The sequence below is a fragment of the Aquarana catesbeiana genome, linkage group LG01 (assembly GCF_042186555.1).
Source record: "Aquarana catesbeiana isolate 2022-GZ linkage group LG01, ASM4218655v1, whole genome shotgun sequence".
In the NCBI taxonomy this organism is placed as follows: domain Eukaryota; kingdom Metazoa; phylum Chordata; class Amphibia; order Anura; family Ranidae; genus Aquarana; species Aquarana catesbeiana.
The window spans coordinates 31,362,179-31,379,380 of record NC_133324.1 but is presented as its reverse complement, the minus strand read 5'-3'; the positions used below and the strand labels follow the sequence as shown (position 1 = coordinate 31,379,380).

General features: G+C 46.1%; 1 pseudogene; it reads right to left on the bottom strand.

Moving 5' to 3' along the window:
* Positions 1 to 15,953: 15,953 nt before the first annotated feature.
* LOC141124183 (non-histone chromosomal protein HMG-17 pseudogene) lies at positions 15,954 to 16,513 on the bottom strand (annotated as a pseudogene).
* Positions 16,514 to 17,202: the final 689 nt, after the last annotated feature.

Sequence of the window (17,202 nt, the reverse complement as noted above, 5' to 3'; positions counted from 1 at the left end):
CAAATAATTCTAACGTTATTACTCTTATTTATAGATCCTACTGATTGTGTCAACTATAGGCCAATTTCATTATTAAACACTGACCTAAAATTGTTGGCAAAAATGTATAAAACCTTATTTTCCTAAACTTATAGATCTAGAACAAGTTGGATTCATGCCCGGGAGGGAGGCAAGAGATAATGTAATTAAAGCACTGAACCTAATCCATTATAATTCTCATGGCACTGATAAGGGCCATCTCCTGTCTACTGTTGCAGTCTGGTCAGTAGCCTGGGATTATATGAAAGCCACCTTATCCCATATTGGCATACAGCATAAAATGTTGAATATGATTTTCTCCTAACAACCAACGGCAAGAATAAAAATCAATGGCTCCCTTTCAGAACCTGTAATAATAAATAGCAGCACTAGACAGAACACCCACATTTGCAGGGTGTTTGCTGGGTGTTCCCCCTGAGCACTGCACAGTGCATTCTGCACCCAGATTGGGCAAAGCTTTGCCCAATCCGGGCACAGTGCAAGCTGGTTGTTAAGGAGCGGGGCCGGCAAGCTGGTTGTGGCATCCTTAACAACTGATGAGTCATCAGCTGTCAATGGTAGCTGAATAATAAGTGCTGGTAAAAAAAATTAAGTAAAAAAAATGTCATGGGGTTCCCCCAGTCCATACCAGGCTCTTCGAGACTGGTTTGGATTTAGAGGAGAACCCCATGCCAAAATAATCTGGGCATGCAAACAGGAAGGTCAGGAAAGAGGGGGACGAGCAAGCCCCCAGATCCCCCCCCCCATGTAAATGAGTATTGGAGTATTGGGTAATTGGTACCTCTACTCTTTCACCAAATAAGTGTCAAGAAATAATAAAAACAAGAGACAAGTTTTGACACATCTTTCATTAAAAAATAAAAAAATAGTGGGGCAGAGCCCCTCTGCCCCAAAGCACCCAGCTCCCAGAAGGCATGTGACCTGGTTTGGTTCAGGAGGGGTGGCGCTGGCTCATCCCCCCCTTTCCTAACCTGCCAGGCTGTATGCCCAAATAAGAGTCTGGTATGGATCTCAGGGGTGACCCCACGCCATTTTTTATTTTGGTGCAGGTTTCCCCTTAAAATCCATACCAGTCTCAAAGGGCCTGGTATGGACTGGGGGGCACCCTTTTTTTTTCTTTCTTTTTTCAATAGCTGGGTGTCGGCAATTGTAAACATGAGTCATTTTAAATGGTAATTTACTATTTATTTTTTTTATGTATTGATACATGTCCCCCCGGGCAGTATCCAGACCTTCATACACCTTTTGTTGACAATTACTTGCATATAAAATGGGCACTTTTGATTTTCCTGTTCTGCTGCCATAGACTTCAATAGGGTTCCCCCTGTTTGGAAGTTCTGCGTTGAACCAAATAAGGGGGTGTTTGGCCCATGTCTAGTTACATGCATGTTGTTGTGCCTGTACAGACTCAAGAGGGTGATGTCAGCCCGCAGAGGTGGGCAGCACGCTCCCTTCCAATGACTGCTGTGTTCACCAGGCACAGCAGATTGGTACTCACAGTACCTCTATGCGATCACATGATCACAATATCAACAAAGCTGAATTAATGTAATTCAGAACAGCTTTTTTCCTTTACTAGTGAGCTGTAATTTGTCCACAGCTATCACATGGTACTGTCGTTGAAAAAACACTATACTCTTGCACTATTAAGCTCCCTTTCAGCCTTTTGGTATAAAGCATCTTTAAACAACCCGACAAAGTCACCTTCCAGATGTTCTTAGCTCCATCGCTTGAACAACTGCCTCTCCTGATGGTAGCCACTTGGCTTTTATCCATGGACAATAGGGATGAGCCAAACACCCACCGGTTCGGTTTGCATCAGAACATTTGAACAGAATTAAAGTTAACGTAAACTTTTGAACCCCGTTAAAGTCTATGGGACTCGAACGTGAGAAATCAAAAGTTCAAATTTTAAAGGCTAATATGCAAGTTATTGTCCTTAATAGGGTTTGGGGACCCGGGTCCTGCCCCATGGTACATGTATCAATGCAAAAAAAAGTTTTAAAAATGTCAGTTTTTCGGATTTTAGCAGCGATTTTAATAATGCTTAAAGTGAAAAAATAAAAGTGAGATATTCCTTTAAATATCGTACCTGGGGGGGTCTATAGTATGCCTGTAAAGTGGCGTGTGTTTCCAGTGTTTAGAACAGTCCCTGCTCAAAATGACATTTCTAAAGGAAAAAAGTCATTTAAAACTGCTTGCGGCTTTAATGTCATGTCTGGTCCCGGCAATATGAATGAAAATCATTGAGAACCCCCCCAGCCCATTACCAGCCCCATTGGGTCTTGTATGGATATTAAGGGGAATCCCACACCCAAATAAAAAAAAGGAAGGGCGTGGGGCCCCCAGGCCCTATATACTCTGAACAGCAGTATACAGGCGGTGCAAACAAGACAGGGACTGTAGGTTTGTTCTTAAGTAGAATCGGTTTGTAATTTTGAACTGGTACATTTTTTACGTGTAGCTCCAGAAAAAAAATCTATTTTTAAGCTTTTTGGAAAACATAGGGAAGGATTCTTGGAACATTTGTTTTGCTAGCTGTGCACCTGTTCTGAAGATTTCACCTCACTTTCTGTCCCAATGACAATTGGATTTTGAAAATTTGGGGTTTTTAGTGAAACAAGGAACTCTTACAGGAGAGAATTACCCTTCCTAGGGGTAAATTTCCTCTCACTTCCTGTTGTGTCCTTACGTTTGCAAGTAGGAGTCGTTTGTAAGTTGGATGTTTGAAAGTATGGGCCTGCCCTATATACTCTGCAGAAATTTGGGCCTTAGGTGTTGGTGTTGCCACAACACTGTAAGCCCTCACAGTTACTCTTGGTCTGCGCAATAACGGGCCCTCCTGTGAAATATTAGATCAAGAATTGTAAATACAAGCCCCTGTTGAACAGGGGCTGACAAATTGGGCCTTAGGCACTGGTGCTGGTGCCACAACACTGCAACCCCTCACAGATACTCTAGTTGGAGCGCAGGAATGAGCCCTGCTGCAAAATATTGCATCAAAAATTGTAATTACATACCCCTGTTGAACAGGGGCTGAAAAATTGGGCCTTAGGCACTGGTGCTGGTGCCGCAACACTGAAACCCCTCACAGATACTCTAGTTGGAGCGCAGGAATGAGCCCTGCTGCAAAGTATTGCATCAAAAATTGTAATTACACACCCCTGTTAAACAGGGGCTGAAAAATTGGGCCTTAGCTACTGGTTTCCCATGTTTAGAACAGTCTGACAGCAAAATGACATTTCAAAGGAAAAAAAGTCATTTAAAACGACTTGCGGCTATTGCATTGCCGGTCTGACAATACATATAGAAGTTCATTGATAAAAACGGCAAGGGAAATCCCCACAGGGGAACTCTGAACCAAAAATAAAAAAAAAAAAATGACGTGGGGTCCCCCTAAATTCTATACCAGGCCCTTCATGTCTGGTATGGATATTAAGGGGAACCTTGTGCCAAAATTAAAAAAAAAAAACGGCGTGGGGTTCCCCCAAGAATCCATACCAGACCCTTATCTGGTATCTGTTTTCTTTTTTTAATTTTGGCGCAGGGTTCCCCTTAATATACATACCAGACCTGAAGGGCCTGGTATGAAATTTAGGGGGACCCCCACGTCATTTTTTAAAAAATTTTGGTTCGGGGTTCCCCTGTGGGGAATTCCCATGCCGTTTTTATCAATGAACTTCTATGTGTATTGTCAGATCGGCAATGCAATAGCCGCGAGTAGTTTTAAATTACTTTTTTTCCTTTGAAATGTCATTTTGCTCTCGGACTGTTCTAAACATGGGAAACATGCATACTATAGACACCCCCAGCTACGAACTTTAAAGGAATATTACACTTTTATTGTTTCACTTTAAGCATTATTAAAATCACTGCTCCTGAAAAAATGGACGTTTTTAAAACTTTTTTTTTGCATTGATCCATGTCCCCTGGGGCAGGACCCAGGTCCCCAAACACTTTTTATGACAATACCATGCATATAAGCCTTTAAAATTAGCACTTTTGATTTCTTCCATAGACTTTTAAAGGGTGTTCCGTGGCATTCGAATTTGCCGCGAACACCCCAAATTGTTTGCTGTTCAGCGAACTTGCGAACAGCCGATGTTCGAGTCGAACTCATGTTCGTGGGGATAGGGAAGGAGTCACTGATGCCATTGAGCCCAGGGAAGAGGCCACGTTGGCAGCTGCTTTGACAGACAAAGTTCTCTGAGCCTGGGTGAGAGAGGATGAGGACGGCTTGGTCATCCACTCGACCAAGTCTTCCGCATGTTGCGGCTCAACACGGCCAGCTGCCGAAAAAAAGGCCAAGCGTGTCCCACGGCCACGTGCTGATGAGGATGCACCGTGTCCACGACCAGCACTGTTGCCTCTAGACACAGAGACCGCTTGCCCTCTTTTATTGGCTTGTGACTGTCTGCCTCTCCTTGTTGGCCTTCCAGACATACTATTGGCCTGCAGTGAGCTGCACAAAACTGGGATGTATATATACAGAATCAACTGCCTGCCTGTAGTATTATTAGTATGATAACACGTGCACTTGTCTTCAGGTAGCTATACTGTAGGTGCAACTGTGCAGGGTACACAGCACAGTAACTGGAAATACTTCAAAGAGCCTACAGAAGCACCTGGCTGAAGGTAGCTATACTGTAGGTGAAACTGTGCAGGGTACACAGTACAGTAACTGGAAATACTTCAATGAGCCCACACAAACACCTGGCTGCAGGTAGCTATACTGTAAGTGAGACTATGCAGGGTACACAGTACAGTAACTGGAAATATTTCAATGAGCCTACACAAGCACTTGGCTGCAGGTAGCTATACTGTAGGTGAGACTGTGCAGGGTACACAGTACAGTAACTAGAAATACTTCAAAGAGCCTACACAAGCACCTGGCTGAAGGTAGCTATACTGTAGGTGAGACTGTGCAGGGTACACAGTACAGTAGCAGGAAATACTTCAATGAGCCTACACAAGCACCTGGCTGCAGATAGCTATACTGTAGGTGAGACTGTGCAGGGTACACAGTACAGTATCTGGAAATACTTTAAAGAGCCTACACAAGCACCTGGCTGCAGGTAGCTATACTGTAGGTGAGACTGTGCAGTGTGCACAGTACAGTAACTAGAAATACTTCAAAGAGCCTACACAAGCACCTGGCTGCAGGTAGCTATACTGTAGGTGAGACTGTGCAGGGTACACAGTACAGTAGCTGGAAATACTTCAAAGAGCCTACACAAGCACCTGGCTGCAGGTAGCTATACTGTAGGTGAGACTGTGCGGGGTACACAGTACAGTATCTGGAAATACTTCAAAGAGCCTACACAAGCACCTGGCTGCAGGTAGCTATACTGTAGGTGAGACTGTGCAGGGTGCACAGTACAGTAACTAGAAATACTTCAAAGAGCCTACACAAGCACCTGGCTGCAGGTAGCTATACTGTAGGTGAAACTGTGCAGGGTATACAGTAGAGTAGCTGGAAATACTTCAATGAGCCTACACAAGCACTTGGCTGCAGGTAGCTATACTGTAGGTGAGACTGTGCAGGGTACACGGTACAGTAACTGGAAATACTTCAAAGAGCCTACACAAGAACCTGGCTGCAGGTAGCTATACTGTAGGTGAGACTGTGCAGGGTACACAGTACAGTAACTAGAAATACTGTAAAAACACCTGCCTGCCTGTCAGTATATTAGGAAGAGAAGAACAGGATCTAGCTAAACGGAATACAGTATATATATATATATATATATATATATATATATACAACACCTGGGATGCATATATATACACAATACACTGTAACTGCAGCTTACTGACTCTGCCTGCCTACTCTATCTAACTTAAATCAAATGACACTGTCTGTCTCTCTCTCTCTATCTCTGTCTTAACGCCGGAACACACTACACAGGGCCGCCGTGAAGGCGGCCTTATATAGTGTGGGGCGTGTACTAAACCCCCTGAGCCACAATTCGCCAAAGCCTCCTTGGCTTTGGACAATTACGGCTCTCTGTTCAGACGGTGCTGTGATTGGCCAAGCATGCGGGTCATAGTGCATGCTTGGCCAATCATCATCCAGCAATGCACTGCGATGCCGCAGTGAATTATGGGCCGTGACGCGCCACTCAAATTTGGCGGGAACGGCCCATATCGTTCATAATTCGGAGAATGACCGAACACACCATGTTAAAGTCGAACATGGGTTCAACTCTAAGACGAAGCTCATCCCTAGTGGAGAGTGAAGTCTCCAAGGCAACCCAGTCTTTGAGGTGTGAGTGGGTATTCCAATCCACTATTCTGGTGAGATGTATGGCTATGTAGTACTTGTGGATATCTGGAAGCCCTATTCCTCCTAGATGCTTTGGCATGGTAAGTTGTTTATAGTTAATTCTAGGTTCATGAGTTCCCCATAAAAACCTAGAGCAGCCCGATTTGTATGTTTTAAAAAATGAAGGTGGGATTAGAATCGGGATTGTTTATAGGATATATAAGAGTCTCGGCAGGGCATTCATCTTTAGTATCGCTGCCCTACCAAACCAAGAGAAAGACGGGTTCTTCCATAGCTTGAAAACCAAGATTAGTTTGTTCAAGATGGGTATATAGTTTTTAACATATAAGTCTGAGAGTTTGGAGGGAAGCTGGATACCTAAATAGGTAATAGAGTCCTGCTTCCAGTGAAAGGGAATTTTTTTTTTTACATTGATCTGCTATTTGTAGTGGTAGAGAAATGTTGAGTGCAAAGGATTTCGAAAAATGTATTTTGTGATTGGAGAAAAATTGGAACCGTTTGAATTCTGACAGTAAGACAGGTAAGGTAATCAGTGGTTGCATCAGGAACAATAATATGTCATCCGCAAAGGCAGCATATTTATATTCTGTGTGGGGCGTGTGTATACCGTGGATGTCTGGGTTGAGTTTCAATTTTCGAAGTAATGGTTCAAGGGTGAGGACAAAGAGGATGGGGCATAAGGGGCACCCCTTGTCTCGTCCCGTTGTGTATGGAGAAGGCATCTGACAGAGTGCTGTTGACCCTCACTTTGGCTGTGGGGTTCGTGTATAAGAACAGAATTAGACTGGAGAAGTAGGGTCCTATTCCCAAGGCTTGTAAGACCGCTGTAATGTAGTCCCATGTCACTCTGTCATATGCCTTCTCCGCATCTGGTGATAGGAAGAAACCTTTCTGTTTAGATTGGGTCGTTATGTGGTGTAGATTTATTGCTTTAACTGTGTTATCTCTAGCCTCCCTACCCATGACAAAGCCCACTTGGTCTTTGGAGATAATCGAGGGTATGAGCGGGGCCAGTCTGTTAGACAATATCTTTGAGAAAATTTTAATGTCAACGTTCAATAGTGAGATAGGTCTGTAGTTCCCTGTATGTGTGAGGTCCTTACCATCCTTGGTGATAACTGTGATATGGGCTTCTAACATTCCTAGTGTGAGAGGGTTCGATGGAGTTAGGGACTTAAATGCTTCTAGAAATGGATTTTTAATTATATCTGCAAATGTCTTATAATAAACTGCAGAAATACCATCTGGCCCTGGGCTCTTACTGGGCTATAATTGTTTGATAGCTTGTTCCCATTCTTCCGAGGTGATTAGGGACTCTAGGGAGGCTGATATCTCATCTGGCAGTTTTGCCGGGGAAAATTGTTCTTGAAAGGCTTTAATGTCTTTGGACGTGGGATCTGTTGCTTTTAGATCATACAGTGAGGAATAATAGTTTGCGAATTCTTTCGCTATTTTATAGTTTTTGGTAATAACTTTTCCTCTGGGGGAAAAGTAGTCGATGAACTGTGTTGTTGGCTCTCTTTGAGCGTAGAGCTTGAGCGAGGAGATGGCTACTTTTGTTCCCAAACTCATAGAAAAGCTTCTGTGAAAAGTGTGAATTTTTTTCTAAGTTTGAGGCCTAGCTCTTCCTGAATCTGTGTACGAACTTCGATCAGTTCAAGGTGCATCTGTCAAGCTAAGTCTCTTTTGTGTGAGGCTTCTAATTTTTTGGGCTTGGCAAATAGTTCTGATAGTACTTTCTTCTCTTTTTTTGCCGCTGCGGAGATGGCAATCAGTTTACCTCTTACTACACACTTATGTGCTTCCCACTGTGTCTGGTGTGTCATTGTCAGTAAAGAAGTTGATTAAACACGTGCGCACTTCTAGTACTTTTGCTTTGTCTGTTAAGAAAATAAGAGATAAGGCGAGAAATATTGCAAAAAAAAGGGGATTTGAGAAGAATTGGGGCTGTAGATATTTGCAAATGTAATTGGAGTATTTCTATTAGAGCCCTTGAGAAAAATGTATCTACCCTGTTCATCAATAAGGGAGTCAGTAATTTTAATAGGTACATTCCTGGAGAGGAGTATATATATCCCTTTGGATTTTGATAACAGAGAAGTGGCATGGAAACTGAGGGGGTAGGAGTGATTAGAAAGTTTGGGTGCTGCTTTAGTACAGAAATGGGTTTCCTGCAGGTAAATTACATCTGCTTTCATGTTTCGCATGGGGAATAGCAGTTGCGAGCGCTTCTCCAGACTATTGAGGCCTTTGGCATTGAGGGATAATAGTTTCAGGGACATGTCCGATGTTTTGGAATTCAGCGGTGACCTAGTAAGGGTATTAGAGGGTATAGGAGCGAAAGGGTTGCCCCTAAGGGGGAAGTCAGATAGGGAGTCGGTAGGGGAGTTGGAAGGAGGTGGGGTGTGGGTTCAGAAAAGTATCCGGGGGGAGGGGAATGGGTTTCTATGTGTAGACTGTGGGGAAGGGAGTGTAACCAGGTGTGGATGTGTGTTTACATATCCACTTAAGATATCAGGTGGGAATCCGGTTATAGTCAATGGTCACTACTAGTGACCATTTTGTGGGGTGTGGTAGGTGCCGATCGACTAAGGAGACAAGATACGCGCCTCCACGAGGTCAACAGAAATTGGACGAGATGCTTACTATGCATACAGTCTAAAGTCTGTGAGGGAGGAGAGGAGAGTAGTCTCCCCTTTTCTCTGGACTCCTGTATCAACAAGTGGTTATCACCCCTGTGACATTTGTTTTGCTGTCTTTCCTCCTCTTCAGAAGATTTCACCTCACTTTTTTGTCCCAATGAAAAATGTTTTTTGAAAATTTGGGTTTTTTTGTGGAACAAGGATTGGAAAGCATCAGTGGAAAGGAGAAATTGTTTTCCCATATTAACTCTTACAGGAGAGAATTTCCCTTCCTAGGGGTAGATTTCATCTCACTTCCTGTTGTCTCCTTCCGTTTGCAAGTAGGAGTCGTTTGTAAGTTAGATGTTTGAAAGTAGGGTCCTGCCCTATATACTCAGCAGAAATTTGGGCCTTAGGTATTGCTGTGGCCACAACACTGTAAGCCCTCACAGGGCCCTGCTGTGAAATATTAGATCAAGAATTGTAATTACATGCCCCTGTTGAACAGGAGCTGAAAAATTAGGCCTTAGGCACTGGTGCTGGTGCCACAACACTGCAACCCCTCACAGACACTCTAGTTGGAACGCAGGAACGAGCCCTGCTGCAAAGTATTGCTTCAAAAATTGTAATTACACACCCCTGTTAGACAGGGGCAGAAAAATTAGGCCTTAGGCACTGGTGCTGGTGCCACAACACTGCAACCCCTCACAGACACTCTAGTTGGAACGCAGGAACGAGCCCTGCTGCAAAGTATTGCTTCAAAAATTGTAATTACACGCCCCTGTTAGACAGGGGCAGAAAAATTGGGCCTTAGGCACTGGTGCTGGTGCCACAACACTGCAACCCCTCACAGACACTCTAGTTGGAACGCAGGAACGAGCCCTGCTGCAAAGTATTGCATCAAAAATTGTAATTACACGCCCCTGTTAGACAGGGGCAGAAAAATTGGGCCTTAGGCACTGGTGCTGGTGCCACAACACTGCAACCCCTCACAGACACTCTAGTTGGAATGCAGGAACGAGCCCTGCTGCAAAGTATTACATCAAAAATTGTAATTACACGCCCCTGTTAAACAGGGGCTGAAAAATTGTGCCTTAGGCCACCACCACCACTGGTGGTGGCGCCCAGAACCAAAAATGTTCTTACAAGCTATCAGCGTGATGATTGAGGAGGAAGAGGATAATTACTCAGGGATAGTCACTCAGCATCAGCATAGGCAGTCTTTGAAGGGATCTGAGATTTCAAAAAAAATTATTCGGTTACATCAGCATCAGGTGCTTGGTAGCTGGTGGTGATCCAAGACTCATTCATTTTTATGAAGGTCAGTCGATCGACCGAGTCGGTGGACAGACGCACCCTGTGATCGGTTACCACGCCTCCAGCAGCACTGACTGTGCGTTCCGAAAGAACGCTGGATGCAGGACAGGCCAGTAGCTCAATTGCATACTGTGCAAGCTCTGGCCAGTGATCCATCCTCAAGACCCAGTAACCCAGAGGATTTTCGGTGGGAAAGGTGTCCAAGTCTGATCTTGCCCCTAGGTATTCCTGCACCATGTAAAACAGACGCTGGCGATGGTTGCTGGAACCGATCATACCTTGGGGCTACGGACCAAAAAATTGTCTGAACGCATCGGTCAGACGGCCACCTTCTCCACCGCTCCTTCTTTGACTGACCGAAGCCTCAGCAACACGTTGTCCAGAAACAGGTGTTTGTAACCTCCCAGTCTCTGGGAACGCGTTGCACAGACCTTTCTGCAAGGCCTCCCGAAGATGTTTCATCCTCTGCTCCCTCTGCGATGGCAAGATAAGGTCCGCAACCTTACCCTTGTAACGTGGATCAAGGAGGGTTGCCAGCCAGTATTGGTCCTTCTCCTTGATACCACGAATACGAGGATCCTTACGCAGGCTTTGCAGGATCAGGGAGGCCATGCAGCGTAGGTTTGCTGAGGCATTCGGTCCGGAGTCCTCTGGGTCACTAAGGACAACAACGTCCGCAGCCACCTCCTCCCAGCCACGTACAAGTCCATGTGTTCCTTGGGACTGATCCCTTAAAGACTGCTGCTGATGCTGAGTGCCAGGCTCCACCTCCATACTGACACAATCTTCCTCCTCCTCCTCCTCGTCCTCTTCCTGTGTGATCGGCGGGCACGCAGGAACACTGTCTGGATAAAGGGGGCCTTGAGAGCTAAGGAAGTCCTCCTCTTCCTGCCTCTGTTCTGCCTCAAGTGCCCTGTCCATTATTCCACGCAGCGTGTGCTCCAACAGGTGGACAAGGGGGACAGTGTCACTGATGCATGCACTGTCAGTGCTCACCATCCTCGTGGCCTCCTCGAATGGTGACAGGACAGTGCATGCATCCCTGATCATGGCCCACTGGCGTGGGGAAAAAAAAACAAGCTCCTCTGACCCTGTCCTGGTGCCATAGTCGCACAGGTACTCATTGATGGCCCTCTGCTGCATGTGCAGCCGCTGCAGCATGGCCAACGTTGAGTTCCACCTGGTGGGCATGTCACAGATTAGGCGGTTCTTGGGCAGGTTAAACTCCTTTTGGAGGTCCGTCAGCCGAGCACTGGCATTATATGACCGGCGGAAATGCACACAGACTTTCCTGGCCTGCCTCAGGACATCCTGTAAGCCCGGGTACCTGCCCAAGAACCGCTGCACCACCAAGTTAAGGACGTGAGCCAAACAGGGCACATGGGTCATTTGTCCCTGTCGGAGGGCAGAGAGGAGGTTGGTGCCATTGTCGCAAACCACCATTCCTGCCTTAAGTTGGCATGGCGTCAACCACCTCTGAACCTGCCCCTGCAGAGCTGACAGAACCTCTGCCCCAGTGTGGCTCCTGTCCCCCAAGCACACCAGCTCAAGCACCGCATGGCATCTTTTGGCCTGCGTACTTGCGTAGCCCCTTGAATGCCTACGGAGCACCGCTGGTTCCGAGGAAGAGGCCATGGAGGAAGAAGAAGAGGAGGGGGTGGAGGAGAGAGGTGTGGTGGCGGAACAACCTCCAACACTACTGCACCTTGTCCTGCATCCTTCCCAGCTGCCAGCAGAGTCACCCAATGCGCCGTGAAACTTAGGTAACGTCCCTGTCCATGCCTGCTGGACCATGAGTCAGCGGTAATATGCACCTTACCGCTGACCGCCCTGTCCAGCGAGGCATGGACATTGCCTTCCACATGCCGGTAGAGAGCCGGAATCGCCTTCCGTGAGAAAAAGTGGCATTTGGGTACCTGCCACTGAGGAACCGCACATTCCACAAACTCACGGAAGGGGGCAGAGTCTACCAACTGAAAAGGCAGCAGTTGAAGTGCTAGCAATTTTGCCAAGCTAGCATTCAACCGCTGGGCATGTGGATGGCTGGGAGCAAAGTTCTTTCGGCGGTGCAGCAGCTGGGGCAGGGAAATTTGCCTGGTACAATCTGACGTCGGTGTACCAAAAGCAGATTGCCCACAAGTACTTGACTGTGACACACCTAATTCTACACCTTCATTCCTCTCACTGCAGGTCTCAGAGAGGACTGAAGGTCTAGTGGGGTTGGAAATCTCAGCTGATGAGGAGCAAGGAGAGATCCTCTTTGTTCTTTGGTGTGGGTCTTTTAGATACGCTTGCCAATGAACTGCATGGCAGGTCAACATATGTCTGGTCAAGCATGTGGTACCCAAGCGGGAGATGTTTTGGCCACGCGAGATACGCTTGAGACATATGTTGCAAATAGCAGCGGTGCGATCTGATGCACTCGTCTCAAAAAAGGCCCACACCAAAGAACTTTTTGAATAACGCGCAGAGACTGCAGCGCCCTGCACATGTGGAGCTTTGGGGTGTGATGCAGTCAATGTGCTGCCCTTAGGCTGGCCCCTGGAGGGCATCCTGCCTCGTTGGTGATGTGCCGCCGCCTCCTCCTCCTCCTCCTCCTCCTCTCTCCTATCAGGCACCCACGTTGAGTCAGTGACCTCATCATCCCCTCCCTCCTCATCACTGGAGCAAACCTGGCAGTATGCTGCAGCAGGGGGAGCATGACTGCCAGATTGCTGTCCTTCTTGGGCACCCCCTCTGTCCGTGCTCATGTTACTGCCTTCATCGAGCTCAGTATCGTCATCAGAGCCTTCCAAACGCTGGGCATCCTCCTGGAGCATGTACCCAACACTGTGGTCAAACAGTTCGAGGGAATCCTCATGAGGACATGGTGGAGCTAGGGAAGGAGTCACTGATGACATTGAGCTGAGGGAAGAGGCCGCTGCTTTGCCAGACAAAGCACCCTGGGCATGGGTGAGAGAGGATGAGGAGGATGAGGACGGCTTGGTCATCCACTCGACCAAGTCTTCCGCATGTTGCGGCTCAACACGGCCAGCTGCCGAAAAAAAGGCCAAGCGTGTCCCATGGCCACGTGCTGATGAGGATGCACCGTCTCCACGACCAGCACTAGACACAGAGCCTGCTTGCCCTCTCTTATTGGCTTGTGACTGTCTGCCTCTCCTTCTTGGCCTTCCAGACATACTAATGGCCTGTAGCTGCACTAAGCTGGGATAGAACACCTGTAATTTTCTTCAGGTAGCTTTATATACTGTAACCAGACAAGCCTGCCTGTCAGTAGGAAGATAACAGGAACGGATCTAGCTGAACACTGTGAGCAGGACGCACTGTACTAAATGTAAATAGTCTAGCTGCCTGACCGTGGTACTAATAGGATCAAATAGAACACCTGTAATTTTCTTCAGGTAGCTTTATATCCTGTAACCAGACAAGCCTGCCTGTCAGTAGGAAGATAACAGGAACGGATCTAGCTGTACACTGTGAGCAGGACGCACTGTACTAAATGTAAATAGTCTAGCTGCCTGACCGTGGTACTAATAGGATCAAATAGAACACCTGTAATTTTCTTCAGGTAGCTTTATATACTGTAACCAGACAAGCCTGCCTGTCAGTAGGAAGATAACAGGAACGGATCTAGCTGAACACTGTGAGCAGGACGCACTGCACTAAATGTAAATAGTCTAGAAGATAACAGGAACGGATCTAGCTGAACACTGTGAGCAGGACGCACTGCACTAAATGTAAATAGTCTAGAAGATAACAGGAACGGATCTAGCTGAACACTGTGAGCAGGACGCACTGCACTAAATGTAAATAGTCTAGAAGATAACAGGAACGGATCTAGCTGAACACTGTGAGCAGGACGCACTGCACTAAATGTAAATAGCAGGAACGGATCTAGCTGAACACTGTGAGCAGGACGCACTGCACTAAATGTAAATAACAGGAACGGATCTAGCTGAACACTGTGAGCAGGACGCACTGCACTAAATGTAAATAGTCTAGAAGATAACAGGAACGGATCTAGCTGAACACTGTGAGCAGGACGCACTGCACTAAATGTAAATAGCAGGAACGGATCTAGCTGAACACTGTGAGCAGGACGCACTGCACTAAATGTAAATAGTCTAGAAGATAACAGGAACGGATCTAGCTGAACACTGTGAGCAGGACGCACTGCACTAAATGTAAATAGCAGGAACGGATCTAGCTGAACACTGTGAGCAGGACGCACTGCACTAAATGTAAATAGCAGGAACGGATCTAGCTGAACACTGTGAGCAGGACGCACTGCACTAAATGTAAATAGCAGGAACGGATCTAGCTGAACACTGTGAGCAGGACGCACTGCACTAAATGTAAATAGCAGGAACGGATCTAGCTGAACACTGTGAGCAGGACGCACTGCACTAAATGTAAATAACAGGAACGGATCTAGCTGAACACTGTGAGCAGGACGCACTGCACTAAATGTAAATAGCAGGAACGGATCTAGCTGAACACTGTGAGCAGAACGCACTGCACTAAATGTAAATAGCAGGAACGGATCTAGCTGAACACTGTGAGCAGGACGCACTGCACTAAATGTAAATTGCAGGAACGGATCTAGCTGAACACTGTGAGCAGGACGCACTGCACTAAATGTAAATAGTCTAGAAGATAACAGGAACGGATCTAGCTGAACACTGTGAGCAGGACGCACTGCACTAAATGTAAATAGCAGGAACGGATCTAGCTGAACACTGTGAGCAGGACGCACTGCACTAAATGTAAATAGTCTAGATAGAAGATAACAGGAACGGATCTAGCTAAACTGAATACAGTGTATATATATATATATATGCAACACCTGGGATGCATATATATACACAATACACTGTAAGTGCAGCTAACTGACTGACTGTTCTGCCTAATCTATCTAACTCAAATCAAATGACACTGTCTCTCTCTCTCTCTATCTCTCAGCACACCGGAACACACACTACACAGGGCCGCCGTGCAGGCGGCCTTATATAGTGTGGGGTGTGTACTAAATCCCCTGAGCCATAATTGGCCAAAGCCACCCTGGCTTTGGCCAATTACAGCTCTCTCTACTGACGGCGCTGTGATTGGCCAAGCATGCGGGTCATAGTGCATGCTTGGCCAATCATCAGCCAGCAATGCACTGCGATGCCGCAGTGAATTATGGGCCGTGACGCGCCACACGAATTTAGCGCGAACGGCCCATATCGTTCGCAATTCGGCGAACGATCGAACAGCCGATGTTCGAGTCGAACATGGGTTCGACTCGAACACGAAGCTCATCCCTAGTGGGGAGTGTAGGTGCTCAATGTAGTGTTTAATATATATGAGGGGTTCAACAAGGGGTAGTTTGTGTAATCATAGGCGCAGTTTGTCAGGAGCTACATATTATTTAACTTGCAAACCAACAGCGCAACTACTACCTTGGTGTAACATAATAGGTTTAAGCAAAACTTGAAAGATTGTAGCCTTGGGGTATAGGTTTGCATGACAGCTAATTGATAAACTGAATCTTAACCATGTTATTCATATGAACAAAGAAAAAATGAACGATTTTGCAAGAGAAAATTAGATGGGTTTGTCTCTATAATTGTATGTTCCGAGGGGGGCACGCACTTGTGGTCCCATAATTTAGAATGATCATGTCAGATAAATTTATTTATTTGTTTTTTTTAATTTTTTTTTAAAGTTATGCCAATTTAATGGAGGGAGTAAAAACACAGGGGCTCAATGTAGCTGTTAAATGAGTGAAGATCACACCATCACGTCACACCCTGCCCATTAAAACCCACAAAGCATTTGCCAAACACAGCTTAAAATAAAAGTAAAACAAAGTTCTGCATCGTTATAAAACTTGATAAAAAATAGTATTTCAAACTGTTCAGTCACCAGAAGTACTCAATTATCAAAATTCATACAGTTCACTTGGCATCAGCAGATGCCTCTGCTTTCTGTGCCTGGTCAGACTTTGCTTCTCCGTCCTCTGCAGCATTGGTGGCATCTTTTCCGGAGTCTCCCTTTCCTTTCTTGCCTTTGGGAGCTTTGTCAGCTTTCTTTGGAGGTGCTGCCTTCTTGGCTTTTGGCTCTTGTTTAGGTGGGGCTGGTTTAGAAGATAGGCGGGCAGATCTCCTTTGTGGCTCATCCTTTGATTTGAACTTTTCAACCTTTGAGTCTCCGTCAGCCTTTTGTTTGGGCATTATGATTTCGGACAGCAACGAGTGGGTGCAAGAACTTCAAAGACTTCTGGCCGTTATTTCGAGAGAATGAAAGCAGATAAATTTATTACATATGTGTATTATGTACGGGTCTAAATGTAGGGCAGGAGGTATAAGGAGAGCCGTGTAAGTCAGGTTAGGTGGAAAACTGGTGTATGATTAAGATGGGGTGGGACCCTTATGCCGCGTACACACGGTCGGACTTTTCGTCTACAAAAGTCCGACAGCCTGTCCGACATACTTCCGACGTACCTTCGGCGGACTTGCGGCAGACTTTCTTACGAACGGACTTACACACACACGACCACACAAAAGTACGACAGCCTAGTACGCGGTGACGTACACCAAGTCCGACGAGACTATAAAACGGAAGTTCAATAGCCCATACGACACCCTTTGGGCTCCTTCTGCTAATCTCGTGTTTATCTCGTGTTAGTAGAAGTTTGGTGAGAGACGATTCGCGCTTGTGAGACTCGTATTTTTCAGTTCGTTTTAACTGTTGTTCAGTCTGTGCTTGTGAGGTTTGTATCTGCTTTTCAGTGCGTTTGGTCAGTTGGCATTGAGAAATCTTTGTTTTATTGGCCGCTCGTTCCTGATTTTCAGGTCGTTCTTCACAGGCCTTGCTGTTCTTCAGTGCGTTCTGTTTAGTGCGTTCTGACCAGCCGACCGTTTTGAAGCCATGTTACCTGTACGTACTCGTCGTAGA